General features: G+C 40.7%; 1 long non-coding RNA gene across 5 annotated transcripts in view; it reads left to right on the top strand.

The window, feature by feature from the left end:
* The window catches only part of LOC114019152, a 353,232-nt gene that overhangs the window by 289,939 nt on the left and 47,896 nt on the right, over nt 1-15,397 (top strand). Inside the window, exon 4 of one of the 5 annotated variants that reach the window (XR_006287352.1) lies at nt 11,973-12,129. The exons of the other annotated variants lie outside the window; for them this stretch is intronic. This is a non-coding gene — a long non-coding RNA (uncharacterized LOC114019152). The remainder of the gene's footprint in view (nt 1-11,972; nt 12,130-15,397) is intronic. 5 annotated transcript variants of the gene reach the window in all.

Below are 15,397 nucleotides of genomic sequence, written 5' to 3'. Positions count from 1 at the left end.
GCAACAGAGTTTAGGAGCTTCCTCTACATTCTCACACCCACTATTGGAGTTGCACCCACGTTAACACAGTGGGCAACTGTTGCCAAAACCCTCTAGTGTAAATGCTGAAAAAGAATATTAGAGTATTACAATTTTCCTCAAGTGGCTTGATTATATAATGTCTAAATCAATCTTAACTGTTGGGCCTTTATTTATAAAAATTAATCAGATCACATGTCAATAGCAAAGTGATTATAATGCAAAAATTACTGTATGAATCATCTCTGTAGTTTCTTGAGCAGAAGCTACAATTTGAAGCAGAAAGAAAAAGAAAGCCTTGAACTAACATTATTAATAATAAACATGAAGAATACTGTATGAGAATAGCCTGTAACTTGAAATAAAACACACACACCATATCTACAGGTGGTAAAATTGGTTGTCAGTTCAAGCACCAAATAATTTGCATGATTAATTTCCAATGTTACTTAATGTGCTATGAGCTGATGGTTACAGCACTAGGAGATTTGTTATGTTTGAATTTTAACTGGTGATCAGACCAGCACAGTAAAATTATGAGTAGCATGTTACTGCAGAAAACAAATTACTTTTTTCCTTTCAGCAAAAATATTAGTTAACAGTATTTGTCATCATAAACAGTTTTTATTTCTTAACTGTATCTCAGGACCCATTTATCTAAATAAAATACAATTATGATGCAACAAAATTATTTGCAACTGCCCTAATGGAAAGTTTTCACAGAAATAACATTTTTGATTCACAACAATTTACTTAAAGTAATTTTGGGACATTAATAATTTACAATGAGTAGATTGTCATTACATCAGTGCATTTTATTTAAATAACTTAATATTCCTAAAAAGATGATTGGTTTTCTGAACTGTTGACCTTAATAACTGTTCCTAGTTATTGTGAAAAACCCCTTCGAGTCCTAAATTATCAAACCCTTTCCAGAATAACCTGCACTAACTTTAACAGTAGTTTGCTAGTCTCAAAATTTCATTTGTTGCAGGACTCCTCCAATTATATTAACAATAAGAACCTCTTCACTTCTCTTTGTTGCAGCCCCTTACAAAGTCCGAAGTTTAAAATAGTGTAGAGATGTTGATTTACATGCTAAATTGTGATCTTGCTTTGGAAATTCCTCTGATGAAATTGTTTGGATGGCATTAGCATTTAGTGTACGCCAAAGGTGCCATTCCTGCAAAATAGCACAGATCCCTACCCCTCTCACTAGCAGATCCCACTGCAGAATCAAATGTTAAAGATCAGGAGTCAGATTACAGCCCCTGCTGTGGCCCCTTTACAACACTTGGGCTGCATAAAAGGGCTACAAAGTCCCTCAGGAGACTATCACCAGCAGAGGAGTGTAATAGCATCCCTACACTGTCTTCCTGCATGGTCCCGAGCATAGGAGTGGAGCTAAAGGTATGAGAAGACTGGACAAGGAGTAGCCAGATCATGGTGCTCCACAGCAATTCTGGATTTTGGAGCAGCTCATAAGAAGCTGGATAAAGCTTCTATAAACTGAAGGCTCTAATTTTCATTGGGGGTCATAGCTGGTGCCCACAGCAGCCTGGAATTCAGGAGGCACAAAGATAAAGCCATCTTTGCCTCCTGAGAGTGCAGCACCAAATCTGGCCCCAGATTTGTACCGTTGCTGATAGCTTCCCCGGGTTTCTCAGTCCAGACCTCTTTTTCTTCTCTGTCTCCATGTGGTTGTTCCATGTGGCTGCATTTCCAATAAGAACATCTTAGCAACTGCATTTTGCATGTAGATTTTGGCAGGGTGGGAATGTGGGTGTTGGGGAGGCCAGCGAGAAGAAGTGTATAGTACTGGAGACTAGAGTATTAGCAATAGGGACTGAAAGAGGAGGACGGATCCTAGAAATGCCGCAAAAGAAAAATCTTCAGATTTGGATGCAGCCTGGAGCATGGGGTAAGGGATGACTTATAGAGAGCCTTCATCAACATTGGTTGAAATTCCCAATTACTTTTTCTAAAATATGATTTTCAGTGAAAAAGGAAACTTGAAAATTTTCAGTGAAAAGTTTTGTTAAAAAACCCCCAACACGCTGTTTTTATAAACTGTCTATAGAACTAGTTGACATTTTTTGACAATCAGTAACAGATAGGGAAGATGGTGGTATATTGAGCAATATCTGAAAATGTGGGTAGGAAAGAGAGTTTGAGAGGTGAATTAAGCTTGAGCTATAACAAGTTTGAACTGACATCAAACCATCCAGAAGAGATGTCAGAGAGACAGGATGAGAGGAGGGAGACAGATCAGGAGTGGACAGAGAGATTTGTGAGTTACCAGCATAGAGATGGAAATTAAAGTTACAGGAGAGCATGAGATCACCAGGAAAAAGTATGTTAAGAGTGAAAAAAGAGGGGTCAGGACAGTTCCCAATAGGACCTCTGTGGAAAGCAGGAAGTTTGGTTTAAGCCTTAGGAGAGCTAGAATCAAAAAGATATGAGAGTGGTGGGACACCAAACTAAAAGGTTAGATGTCTTCCCCTAAATTTCTAAAAACAAAGAAACAGCAACCAGTGTTACTTCAACTTCAAGTGAAATAAACCACTGAAATACCTGACCCCTTGGCGATAACCCTGCCTAGCCAAAACTTCAGAAAAATGCTTTCAATTTAGATAATGGAAGGTAATTTTTAACATTTTAAAGAAACTATTGCATTGTTTAGCCTGAAGACAAGGCAAAATTCTCGTCTTCAGTCTAAACAATGCAGTCTTTTCCTTAAAATGTTAAAAATTACCTCCCATTACCGAAACTGAAAGCATGTTTCCAAGTAATTGACTACCTCCTTTGTGCTGCACTGAAACCAAAGCATTTATTATGGACTATAAATGGCAGTATTGATTGCCAAGTCTACTTAAAGGCAATTTCAGTTGGTAGAATTATAATCCATTATAAAATCCAGCATTTTAAAATTTCTACCTAAAAAATAAAAACACAAACACTTAACTGTCTCTAAATTTATTAAATGGCACATACTATTTGTGATATCTCTGCGTCCTCCTTCCCCCACTTCCCATATTTTTAATCAAACCCTACTGCCCTTTCTTCATGGTTCAGACAGTCTGTTCAGAGAAGTATAAAAAAGTTTGGCTATTTAGCTCAATCTGTTGAGTCTGCAAAATTAGATTGGTAGTTCTCTGAGAACAGGCTCTTGGATGAGATTTTTGGTGCTGTCTGCTTCTGATGATACTGGGGATACTGTGAGAGAGCCTGAATTGCCTTTCTCATGGTATTCAGTCAGTTCTGTTTTCTTGTCCTTTCTAGAACCAAGAAGTGAATTATCGGTGGAATATATGGCCTGTGATGATCATAATGACCCTTTCTGGTCTTAAAAATAAATGAAAGTACAGTGTTATGAATACAAGACAGAATTGAAATGGAACACTGGCATAAAGAATAAAACTGATTGAAATTTCTTGAGTTTTCAATTATTTTCATCAAAAAATTTATTTTCAATGAAAAGGGACACCTGACATTTTTGAAGCAAAAGTTTTGTTTAAAAAATTGTTTTTACACTCAATTGTGGGGCTATTTAGAAATGTTTGGACAATGAAAAACTTTTGACCAAATTTTTAAAAAGACAGTAAAAATTTTTGAAAAATGCCCTAGCATTTCTTATTGATTTTTTTGACTACCTGTAATTAACATTTATTCAAACCCAAAATGTCAGGCTGAGATTGAGTTTGGGGTGAAGTTTCTATTATTTTATTACAGCCAGTTTAACTATTTCTAGTCATTCACTACCTCACTGCGCAGAAGACTATTGTGCACACTCTTGTAGAAAGGATATTGATGTGGTAAAAAGAGTATATTATGGAAATCAGCAACAAGGATGATAAAGGCTCTTCAATATTTTAATTATGAGGGGAAGTTAAGAAATTAAGTTTATTCTTCAAGGGCCTCTGTGCATTCCCACTATTAGAATTCATTCCTCTGGCGTTGAGCTGTGGAACTGTATACAAAAGTCAGGTTCACTGGGGAGAGCGTGCAGTAGCACACTTGTGCTTGGATGACATAATCAATTCAGACTACCTAAGGGAGTGCACTCCTCTTCTATTCACTAGGCTCGATATCAGGCCTGAGATCCACCTCTCCAAAGCAAAATTAACATTAGCAGCATTCCCGCCTGGCATGGTCCTGCACTGCAAGCTTCCTCTAGACAGCCTGCAGCAGTACTGCAATCTCTATCGGCACTGCCATTGGCACTGCAGCCTCCTTTCGCACCTTTAAAGTCGACACCGTAACCAAAAGGCAGATTTCCAGACCTCTGCCTGTTGCTGCTCTGGTGCAAAAGAAGAGTACGTGTTCCAGAGAGTCCAAGAAGGAGAAGAGGAGGAAGCATCACTCTGCATTTCTGCCACTGGCACATGTTTGGGGACTCCTTACTGGTTTCAGTGTCACCTTTGGCACTCAATCCTCAAGTCAGTCTCTGTTGCTTAATTATATAGATACCTGACCAGTGCTAATACCTCTGACACAGTCGATTTCTCCTCTTATCAGAGAACACCACCCCTCCATTGACACTATTAGCATTGCCTCTGTTGCTTGACTCTACGCAGTGATATTCACCTCTGGTTTCAAACCAAAATATCCCAGGGGAACACTGGATCCCCTCAGAACTGGCCATGAAATTTCCACCAGCTGAATCTGGAGCTCCCATTTGGCTTTCTTAACCAAAGACTCCATTGGAAATGGAAAGATATTACGCAGGGCCTTCTTCAGTTATTTATGCAGCCCTGAATTTGGGAGTCCATAATCTCTCTGACATACTGCCAAACCTGACACAGCGATATTGTCTTTGGCATCAGCATTAATATACGACACCTCAGATTAAGTGGTGAGAGAGATGGTCACTGGTATAGCTCTGACTTCAAACATCATGCCTGGCTTCAAACTGAGTCAGAAGCCAATTAAGGGCCTAACTTTTGAGGGCTCTGGCCTCTTTAGTGGTAAGGCAGATGATGCTGGAAAAGATCAAGACTAAGGGCTTATCTACATGGGATGTAACTGTGTGGCGAGCCAGAGTGTGGATCTATAGTGAACTAGCTTGCTATGAAGTAACATCCTGTGTGGACACTGCTACACAGCAGTGAATGTTCCAGAGTGCCGCTTTGACACATTGCTGTTTGAAATGGTAGTTCATCAATGGGCACTTTGGAACTTTCCATGCACTGTAGCAGTGTCCACATGGGATGTTACTGCACAGCAAACCAGTGTGTTGCAAAGTCACACCCTGGCTTGTCATGTAATAACATCCTGTCTAGACAAGCCCATAGAGAGTCACCTACCAATTTGCATCTGCTGCTAATGTTTATGTTGGTTATCGAATATGGATTAAAACAATGCGACAGTGATACATATGGCCTAAAATGGAACAATTCAAGGCTATTTGATCTAGACTTTGCTGACGACATCGCTCTTATCAATGAAGATGCCAACGGACTACAAAAATGCACAGACCAGGTAAAAGAAGTAATAGAGAAGATAGGTTTGAGATACAATGCAAAGAAATGTAAAGTCGTGTTAATGGTGACTACAGGACAGAAATCAAAACTGAAGAAGAGAAACTGGAGAAGGTGGACAATTTTACGTATCTTGACAATTTTATGTATCATCATCAGCCAAGATGATACTAGTTCTGAGGAAATAAGGAAAAGAATTGGGAAGGCACACACTGCATTTGGAAGACTCAAAAACATCTGGCAACTCAAAACATCTCCATCAAGACAAAACTGAACATGTACAAAACAATTGTTACCGCCATCATAACATATAGCAGTGAGACATGGCAACTTACCAAGAAAGATACACAAAAGCTGGATGTAATTAATCACAAATGTCTGAGAAGAATATTGGGAGTAACATATAGAGGAAGACTAATGAAGAAGTCAGAAAAATGACTGGACAAGGCACCCTCTCACAAATAATCTACAAAAGAAGACATCAGAGGCTGGGACATGTGCTGAGAATGGAAAAAGAACGCTTACCAAATACTGCCCTTGAATGGAAGCCAGAAAACGCAAGAAGAAAAAGAGGAAGGCCACGAATAACATGGAAACGAACAATTCTGAACGACATCAACATGAAATGGGAAGATTTGGAGAGAAGGGCAGTTGACAGGCAAGGATGGCAAATGTGTAGCCCAATGTGCAGCAAAGCATGGGATGGACTAAGGACTAATTAAAAGCCATATTACACAACCTTTTGGTTTCAGAGACAGTCTCCCACTGCTCAACAACAGCAGAGTATCCAACCTGAGAGGGGATATGATCCTCCAGCCTCTTCTAAAATGGCTCCTGTAAAAAGTACACAATATAGAAGTAGGATCCCTTACCATATGTTAGCCTTGCCATTAGCTCCCAAACATCACTTTTGACAGGATGCTTCAGAGCCATATACTTCTCTCACTGCATTTCAGTTCTGATCTCTCTTTCCTCTTCAACATCTGGTATGAGATTATTTTTGATCACTGGGTGTTAGATATCATCAGGGATTGTTACTTGATCCAATATCACAGAAGGCCCCCTCAATTTCACAGTTTCTCTCATTATAAACTCCTGTTGGAGGTGATAGGCTTCCTTCATTTAAACGGTTCTGTAGAGGAGATTCCTCAGCAACACCAGCAAATAGGTTTTACACCAGATGTTTCCTAATATCCAAGAAGGGAAACAGTCTGAGACCCATCCTGGACCTCAGAAACATCAACAGATAATAGAAATAATAGATAGAAATTTCCAAAGGACATTATCCTAGCCTATTCCCTTGATCCTCAGAGTCATTTGGGAAATGAGACCAGACAGAGCCAATGTTAACCTGATAACACCAATGCAGCGCCAACAGCACTGGTACATAGGGTTGCCAGTTTTGGTTAGACGTATTCCTGGAGGTTTCCTCACGTGACATACTCTTTAATTCCTGGAGACTCCAGGACAATCCTAGAGGATTAGCAACGCTTCTGGTACACCAATCTCCTCCAGTTGTTCAGCCAGTCCACCTTCTGCTGCTTCCGGACCTCGTCTCCCAGCGACAAGAGAGGATTCTTCATCCCAACCCAGAGACACTTCATCTGGTCCTGAGCTCTTCTGAAAATCTGTCCCCTTTTGTCTTGCCCAAGATCATACAGAAATTCTGTTGCAGAGGCAGGGAATGAATCCAGATCCTGGGTCCTAGTGCCTTAACACAAAACCAGTCTTTTTTTTTTAAAGAAGCAAGACTTTGAGAGGGAAGGAAACAGCTCAAACAGAAATAGGAAGCTACTGTGTTTGTGGAGGGGAGCAAGAGAACAGTAGAGAGGTTGAAAGAGAATAGGAAAATGCCATGAGCACCTAGTGGTCAGTAGTGAAAGATGGGAGCTGCTAAAGGGGAAATCAGAAATATCTGAGAGCTGCCAAAGGGTGAAATTACTATATAATAGTGTACGGCAGTTGGGCAAAAAGCAGAAAGAAGTGAATTGTTGGGATAATAGCCATCAGAAAATGTCAAGACACCAGAAAAAAGTAAGCACCAGAGGGACACTGGAGTTGGCCAGAAATGACCATGCTTCTCATGTGCATGAGAAGGGGCACTGGAGGCCATTTTTGTCAGCCAAAATAGAAATGGATTAAAATTTCAGTTTGGTAAAACATTGTTTTTATCAAAATAAATATAATTACAAAATAGTAATCAAAATTAAGCTTTTAAAATCATTGACTTTATGGGCATGCATGGGAATTCCCAATATCATAGTCAGAACTGATACAATATTAGAAATATTTTAGCAAAGAGGAGGCGTAAGTAATTCTGTCTATTAGGATTCTTTGTTGCCAGTGCTTGCGGTGTTTCAGACAGGTTAAAGCTGAGTGGTTTTCTCATTCTTGGAACTGACGCACAGCATTTCTATTATGTCTTATTAAATGCTCTGTCAAGTTTGAAAATCTGCAAAGCTAAAATAAAAGCAATGCCAAGAGAAAGAGGCATTAATACATTTCAATACAATTAATACACTTCCAGCTTGTTCATATGATGAGAGCTGGGGGAGGAGTGGGGAGGAACCAAAGTTCAACGTATTAAATAATGTTGTTTTGGTACTTTACATGGTTGAAATCAGAAGAAAAAGTCAAATTAATAGAAAAATCCCTGTGTTTTTGTTATGTACACAAGACAAAGATTGATTTGCTAATATTGTTGACAGACTTTGTATATATTTGCAGAAGTTCAGCCTAAAACAGAAATCACATGATGCACTCTTTTTCCATCTTCATTACAAAACAAAGGGTAGCAATCATTCTGTAAAAAGAAAAGAAGTACTTGTGGCACCTTAGAGACTGTAGCATCTTGTGAGTGTAATTTCACCACAAGACACCTTCCTAAGAAAGGTGAGCATTATTCAATTTTGCAGATAGGAGAGCAGAGGTGCAAAAAGAATGACTTGATCAAAATATGAGTCTGTGGCAGAATTGGGGTAAGAACCCAACAGTCCTGAGACCCAGCTACTCGTCTAATAATGAATAGAATATTTTACAGCAAAGAAGAGTGCAAGTCATGTTGTTTATACATACTATAGCAGGCATCTCATTCAATATACTTTGAAAATGCAGAAGAAGAAATTCTGTTATTTTATGCATCTAGTTGTCCCAAATCAAAGTCCCCACTGTAAATACCTTTCAGTCTAAATGGACAAGAGAGAAAGGGAAGGATAAACGAATGTATACATTTCTATGGGAGTACCAATGGTGGGTGTGCGGGTGTAAATACCAGTCAGTGGGACTTAAACACATGATCAAAGTTAAGCACATGCTTAGGTGCTGTCCTGAATAAGGATGGAATTAAACATGTGCTTTAATGCTTTCCTGCCATATTAACTGGGAAGGGGTTGTTTCTACAGTGATCTTATGCATCTGTGCCCCTTTTACCAAAAATGTAATGTACAGTACAGTATTTAAAACCTACTAAAATCTCAGATGATTTAAACAGTGCCCATCTTCTCTATAAATAAACAATATCTGACCTGTGTACTCTGGACGACTATCAAAGACCCTGGCAGGACATCAGACAGTAACTTAATATAACTTTCCAGCTATTTGTGGAACTCTGTCTCAGTGTCACTGGGAAACAGAGTTGGAGATGACAGTCTGGATTTTCATTCTCCTTCTGGAAGCCATTTCAGTTATGCAGTATGTTATCTATCTTTCTGTACATTTATAGCTTAAGGAATTATTTACAGATGAAAATAGTCCTGGATAAAGCAGAGATAGATGTAGAATAAAGGAGACGTTATAGCTCTAACATTGCTTTAAGTTTTTGAAATTAAATTTACTTTTAATAGCCTTCATTTTCTGTGAAAATGGTAGAAATAATAAATATAGGGATAAAATTATCGCTTAGTAAAATGCTGTGTAGAATGCATAATAAAATATTTACATGAACTGGCAAATACCATTTAAACAGTTTTTGTCATGTTAAAATTGTATATTAAAACAAAAAAAATCCCTTTCTATTTACTGTGTTACTAACAACCTCTTAAATTATTAAAATTGAAAGTATTTTTATTTAAAATTAGATTTATTTTTCATTATGTACTATGTGTTTTATTTTTGCATTTCTTTCGGCTTGACTGATTAAAATAGAATGGAATAGACTCCGTTTTGTTTATAGTTTCTAGGCATATCACTTTCAGCTACTCATGCATATTAAAATTCTACAGTGTCCACAAACATTGTAGGAATATGTTTATTTTTTTTAATCCTTTTTTATGTGAGATTCAGGTCTCAGTTACATGGGAGTAAACTGAGAGCAATATTACTGAAGTCAATGAGCCCAATTGTCAGTGAGCCTGAAATATTTTCAATTTTGCTGTTATGCTAGTTTTACACGATATTAGCTCTTTGGCTTTGATGAAGGTACATCTGTTTTACACTGGTATAATTAAGGAGAATTCGGCCCAACAGAGTTAAGTAGGCATAAGTCCCAGTTGAGAAGTGAATCAGTACCCACTGTTTGTTATTTATTCATGGTAATATTTCTTATTGATAGGGCCCTACCAAAACCACGGTCCATTTTGGGCAATTTCACAGTCATAGGATTTTAAAAATCGTAAATTTCATGATTTCAGATGTTTAAATCTGAAATTTCACGGTGTTGTAACTCTAGGGGTCCTGACCCAAAAAGGAGTTGTGGGGATGGGGAGGGTTGGCAAGGTACTGCTGCCCTTACCTCTGCTGGTGGTGACACTGCCTTCAGAACTGGGCGGCTGGAGAGGGGCAGCTGCTGACTGGGAGCCCAACTCTGAAGTCAGCAGCCTCCCAGAAGTAAGGATGGCATGGTATTGCTACCCTTACTTCTGCTGTTCTGCTTTCAGAGCTGGGCCATTGGCCAGCAGCCATCGCTCTCCGGCCGTCCAGCTCTGAAGACAGCAGTGCAGAAGTAAGAGTGGCATAGTATGGTATTGCCACCTTTACTTCTGCACTGCTGCTGGCAGGTTACTGCCCTCAGGGCTGGGTCCCTCGCCAGTAGCCACTGCTTTCCAGCCACCCAACTCTGAAGGCAGAAGTAAGGGTGGCAATACTATGACTCCCCTACAATAATCTTGTAACACACACATACACACACACTCCCGTTATGGGTTGGGTCCCCCAGTTTGTAGAACACTGGTCTTCCCCGTAAAATCTGAATAGTATAAGGTAAAAGTACACAAAAGATCAGATTTCATGGTCCATGACGCGTTTTTCACAGCTGTGAATTTGGTGGGACCCTACTTATTGGTTTTAAATTTTGTCTAATTCAGCCTAGGCCTTTAAGCTGGGTATTGCTTTCTTGAGCCTCTAAGAGAGAGAGGAAGAGAGGAGAAGGCAATTTGATTGACTTTCAGGATGCAGACCAGCAGGCAGGCTAACATGGCTGGTTGCTGTCAGTGGTAGGATTGGAAGTTGTTTTAGAGATGGGGCATGGTCATGGCAGTGACTTCATTTGGTTGCTGACCCCTTTTTAGAGAACTATCATGGTGACGAGCCAGGGAGGGCCACTGAGACATCAGTGGGGCTACTTGCATGCGTAACTTTACTCACTTGCCTAAGCATTTTAAGAACCAAGTTCTTAGTATTATTGGTGAGATAAAGTAAAAGCATTTAACTATGCATGAAATGTGGGCCTCATCCTTTCAAGACTGGAATTCCGCACGTATAGGGACAGAGTCAGGAGTAGAGTTAGGAGTCGCTGACTCCCAGTTGCATGTGCAGTCCCCTAGTCCACATTGACACATCCTCTGCAAATATATTGATGATGGTGCATATAATAAAATATCTGTAAATTCAAAGTAATGCCCTATTAAATATAGCTGAATGTTTCAAGTAAAAGCAACAGGCAGCACAAACTAATAAAGATGCTGATTTTGTTATAGATGGAATTTTATTTGTAATTTTGAAAGTCACTGGCCTTTGGACACTTTTATTTTGCTCAATTTACTGTACATACACAGCACAATATATTTGTTGAGTCATCTTATTTAACAGACTCTGACTCTTTAAATGTCTTTTCCTCCCTATCTCCATGTTTCTTTTCTGGCTTTCTTCCTTCGTACACATATAGTGGGATACCAAAGGAATTTGTACTTTGGGAGATTGATTTTTTTTTTAATAAGGATTGCGTAAAGGAAATCAGAAATTGAAAACTGATTTAAGATTTTGTCTTAGGCTTTAGCAGTTATTACACTGTTTTGCTGTTGAATTAATTCATTTGTAGTGAGAAATTACAATTGAAACAAAACCTCATTTTATTCGTGTGTGATATTGAAGTGTTTTTCAAGAGGATGAGTTGGCTTGTGTTTTTCTGAGAGTTTCTGGGCAGTATATTGTTGGCCAGCTGATGGCAAGTTCTGGAAAGAATAATTCTCCTACAGAACCAGGACAGATTGTTGCTTTGGTGAGTGGTTTTCATGCAAATTGAATTTATTTTTTTTTTAGAATCATAGAAGATTAGGGTTGGAAGAGACCTCAGAAAGTCATCTAATCCAATCCCCTGCTCAAAGCAAGACCAACACCAACTAAATCATCCCAGCCAAGGCTTTGTCAAGCCAGACCTTAAAAACCTTTAAGGATGGAAATTCCACCACCTCCCTAGGTAACTCGTTCCAGGGCTTCATCATCTTCCTGCTGAAATAGTTTTTCCTAATATCCAACCTAGACCTCCCCCACTGCAACTTGAGACCATTGCTTCTTGTTCTGTCTCTTCTGTTTTCTTGCAGCTACTGGGTACCCTGTGTAGGGCTACAATTATATGGATATATTTTGTGAGCACTAATAGTTCTGATGGAGTTAGACTCGATAAATGCTACCATTATTTTACTATTATATAGTGACACGTTACCCAGGTTATACTCTCAAGGCAGTGCACTGTACTTTCAGTGAAGAAGTACTTACATGGCCTGGAGAAAATAATGAGAACATATTTAAATGGGATGCCTCCCTGATAAACTTGTATTGCCTGGGAAAAAGTTAAACTGACCAAGAAATTCAGTTAATTCTTTTGCAGATGTATGCCTTGGCACAAAATTAACAGCATATGAGAACTAGAAGGACACTGACCACTTGATTTTTTCCCCCATATGGAATAATTAAAAGATAAGATTTCAATGTTTGAACCCTTTAAATAGCATGATCTGTTTTGCTTTGTTTTTCCTATCATGGAGTAACCTGACAGGAAAAAGTGCTGTCAAGTGTACAGAGTGAACTAACTGAAACAATAGAGAAGTTCCCCCAGCACAACCACCAATAACTTCTTTCTATGATGGTAATCTCACGGATTATTTGTAACCATAAGAGATGCAGTTTTTTGAGACAGAAAGGAGATATTTTGCTTCAACAATATCCCTTTGTCTGGCTATGCCGAAAGGACAGGAGACATTTGACATGGGTTTAATCAGGCCGCAACTTTATTATTAGATGTCTGGGACTACCCTGCAGATAACAGTGTACAGTGCAGGTAACCTCATGTTTATTCCATAATTACCTGGGGGGCTTTGACCAGCTCCCTCTCTTTTTCCATCCAGGTCCCTCCAGCAAATCCATTGCCAGGACCTTACCATACCTGGGGTGGGGGGCTTCCACCAACCCCCTCTTTTTCCCTCCAGGTCCCTCCAACAATTCCATTGCCAGGATTTACAATCCACCCCGCCCCTTGTAGAAGGATTAAGGTGGGCTGTAAGAATGGGGGGTTGGCTCCCTGCCGTACCAATCATAGGAGTCCCCAATTGCCCCCCGTTCATTCCTTTAATGAACACCTCTTTTTAAGTCCTTTTCCAAGCCATTTATCTGGTCACTGTAACCTTCCCTATGGAGTACCTGTATTGGACATCCGCCACAAGGAGGTGACAGCAATTAGCTTGGCTGCCTCCTACCCACAACCAGTTGGGTTCCAGACATCTCCTAATGCCAACTTTTATATCCGTTAAAACATTACAGCACGTAAGTTGAACAGATGAACCCCATCCTCCCAAAACAACTCTGCTGCCCCATACACTATGCCAGGGATGTGAAATTACTGCCCCTCCTATGGTCCCAAGGTTTTTGGCCACCTTTCTGTTGACATACTCCTTGCTTTGTCCATGCTGTGGGGGGTGGAGGGGGTCACGGGTCACGGTTCCCTGCCAGACCCTGTACTGAAGCATATCTGATCAAACAATGTCAACTCCTGGAAAAAGTTCAAGGATTAGTCCGGAGTCCCACCTAGCTCTTAGTTCCACCCCTTTAAGCATTCCCAAATTGTTTTCCCCAAGATACACCACAGTTATATCTGGTGGCCGCTGACTGGCCCGCACAGCATATGGCAGCGGTATTAGTTGATTCCATGACATACCCCTCCTAGCATGCCAGCTGAGTACTGCTTCACCACCAAAGCCCAGCTGCAAACCCTCGGGCAATCTGGACGTGTGCCTGTGGGCCCAAAAGATAATACTGTGCCCGCAGATCCACACCACCGTCTGTATGGCTGGTCGTCCAACATCTGTAATGATATTACAACAAATTAATGCTGCCCTGATTCTGAATGAGTGGGACCAAATTCATGGGCTGACTGCCCCCAACCTCATCAGTCCCCATCTCAACACAGTAACAAAATGATGTGCTGTGAGGGGACTCCTGTCACCGTGCATCAAAAGGGGGCCTTCCCTTTCGGCCGTATCACCCTGTAGGCCTTCAAATCCTGAACGGGGCTGACCCCAGGCTCACCATCCTCCCAGATTCACCCCAGCTGACTTGATCCATCTTTGACCTTCGCAAGTGTAATATCACTGAATGCTCATGCCATTGTACATCATGCAGTTCCAAAGCCTTTCCCATAGAGTCCCTACAGGACCCAGGTACTAGCTCACTGATCCTGAAAACACCAAAAATTGCTATTAAGAATGCTGCCCTGAACAAGGACACCTCCTGTCGACTATGACATACAGTGCCAAGGATCTGCACGAGATCCCTGAGCATGTAAACTGTGATGGGATGACTGGAATCCACCCTGGGGCCACCGGTACGCGACCACCAAACCAAAAACCATCAAACTAAAAAAACCACTGCAAGGATCAGGATAACCATTTAGCCTGCTGACAAATGTAATGGCAGAAAGGCAATTTGAGATTGTGGAGGACGCCGGTTGACAGGTTGCCAAGGACAGCATGTACCACAGAACCTGTTCCTCTGTAATGGGCCATATTGTGACCGGCCTTCCTGATCCTAAAATTGCATAAAATCATTAAAACTTCTCTCATAGCTCTGCCACGTGCATGGAGCAACCAATCTTCACATCACAGTGACAACCGTTCTACATCCAGGTTCCAAAGCGCTAGTGGCATCTGCCTGGGTTCCTGCCTGGCTCCTGGTGCCAGCTCCAGAAATCTGTAGACCTGAAAATGAGACAAGACATCTGCTATGCCATCAATCCCAGAGAGATTATGAAGCAATGTAAATTCCTTGGAGCCTTTTGCGCTGCTTGAAGCTCACCCCTTGAACCAGCTTGCATTTTGTCACCCACGCCCCGTTCATACAGGGCCTAACCTGCAGGTGGCATTTGTTCTACCCTGTGTCCTGTTGCACCATTGTGGCAGGAGTGTGCTGTATGAGAACCAAAACATGTTTTGCAAGCATGCCTGAACATACAGATTCTGCAAAAAACAACTGCTATGTTTAAATGCATGCCCTTGAATGTATCGTATGCCAGCATAGCTAAGGAAGGCAGCCTTAGCAAAACCCTGTCCCTTGGCTGTCCCCAGCCATTGGAAGAACTTTGTTAGCCTGTAGCAGCCATGCAATATCATGCATCTGCTTACTGGGGTGTGTCCCACCCCCACTCCCCAGATGAGCTGAGACAGTTTCTGGTTGGCCCATTTGATACCCCATCA

Source organism: Chelonia mydas, chromosome 1 (genome assembly GCF_015237465.2).
Source record: "Chelonia mydas isolate rCheMyd1 chromosome 1, rCheMyd1.pri.v2, whole genome shotgun sequence".
Taxonomy (NCBI): Eukaryota; Metazoa; Chordata; order Testudines; family Cheloniidae; genus Chelonia; species Chelonia mydas.
This window is presented reverse-complemented; position numbering and strand designations above follow the sequence as displayed.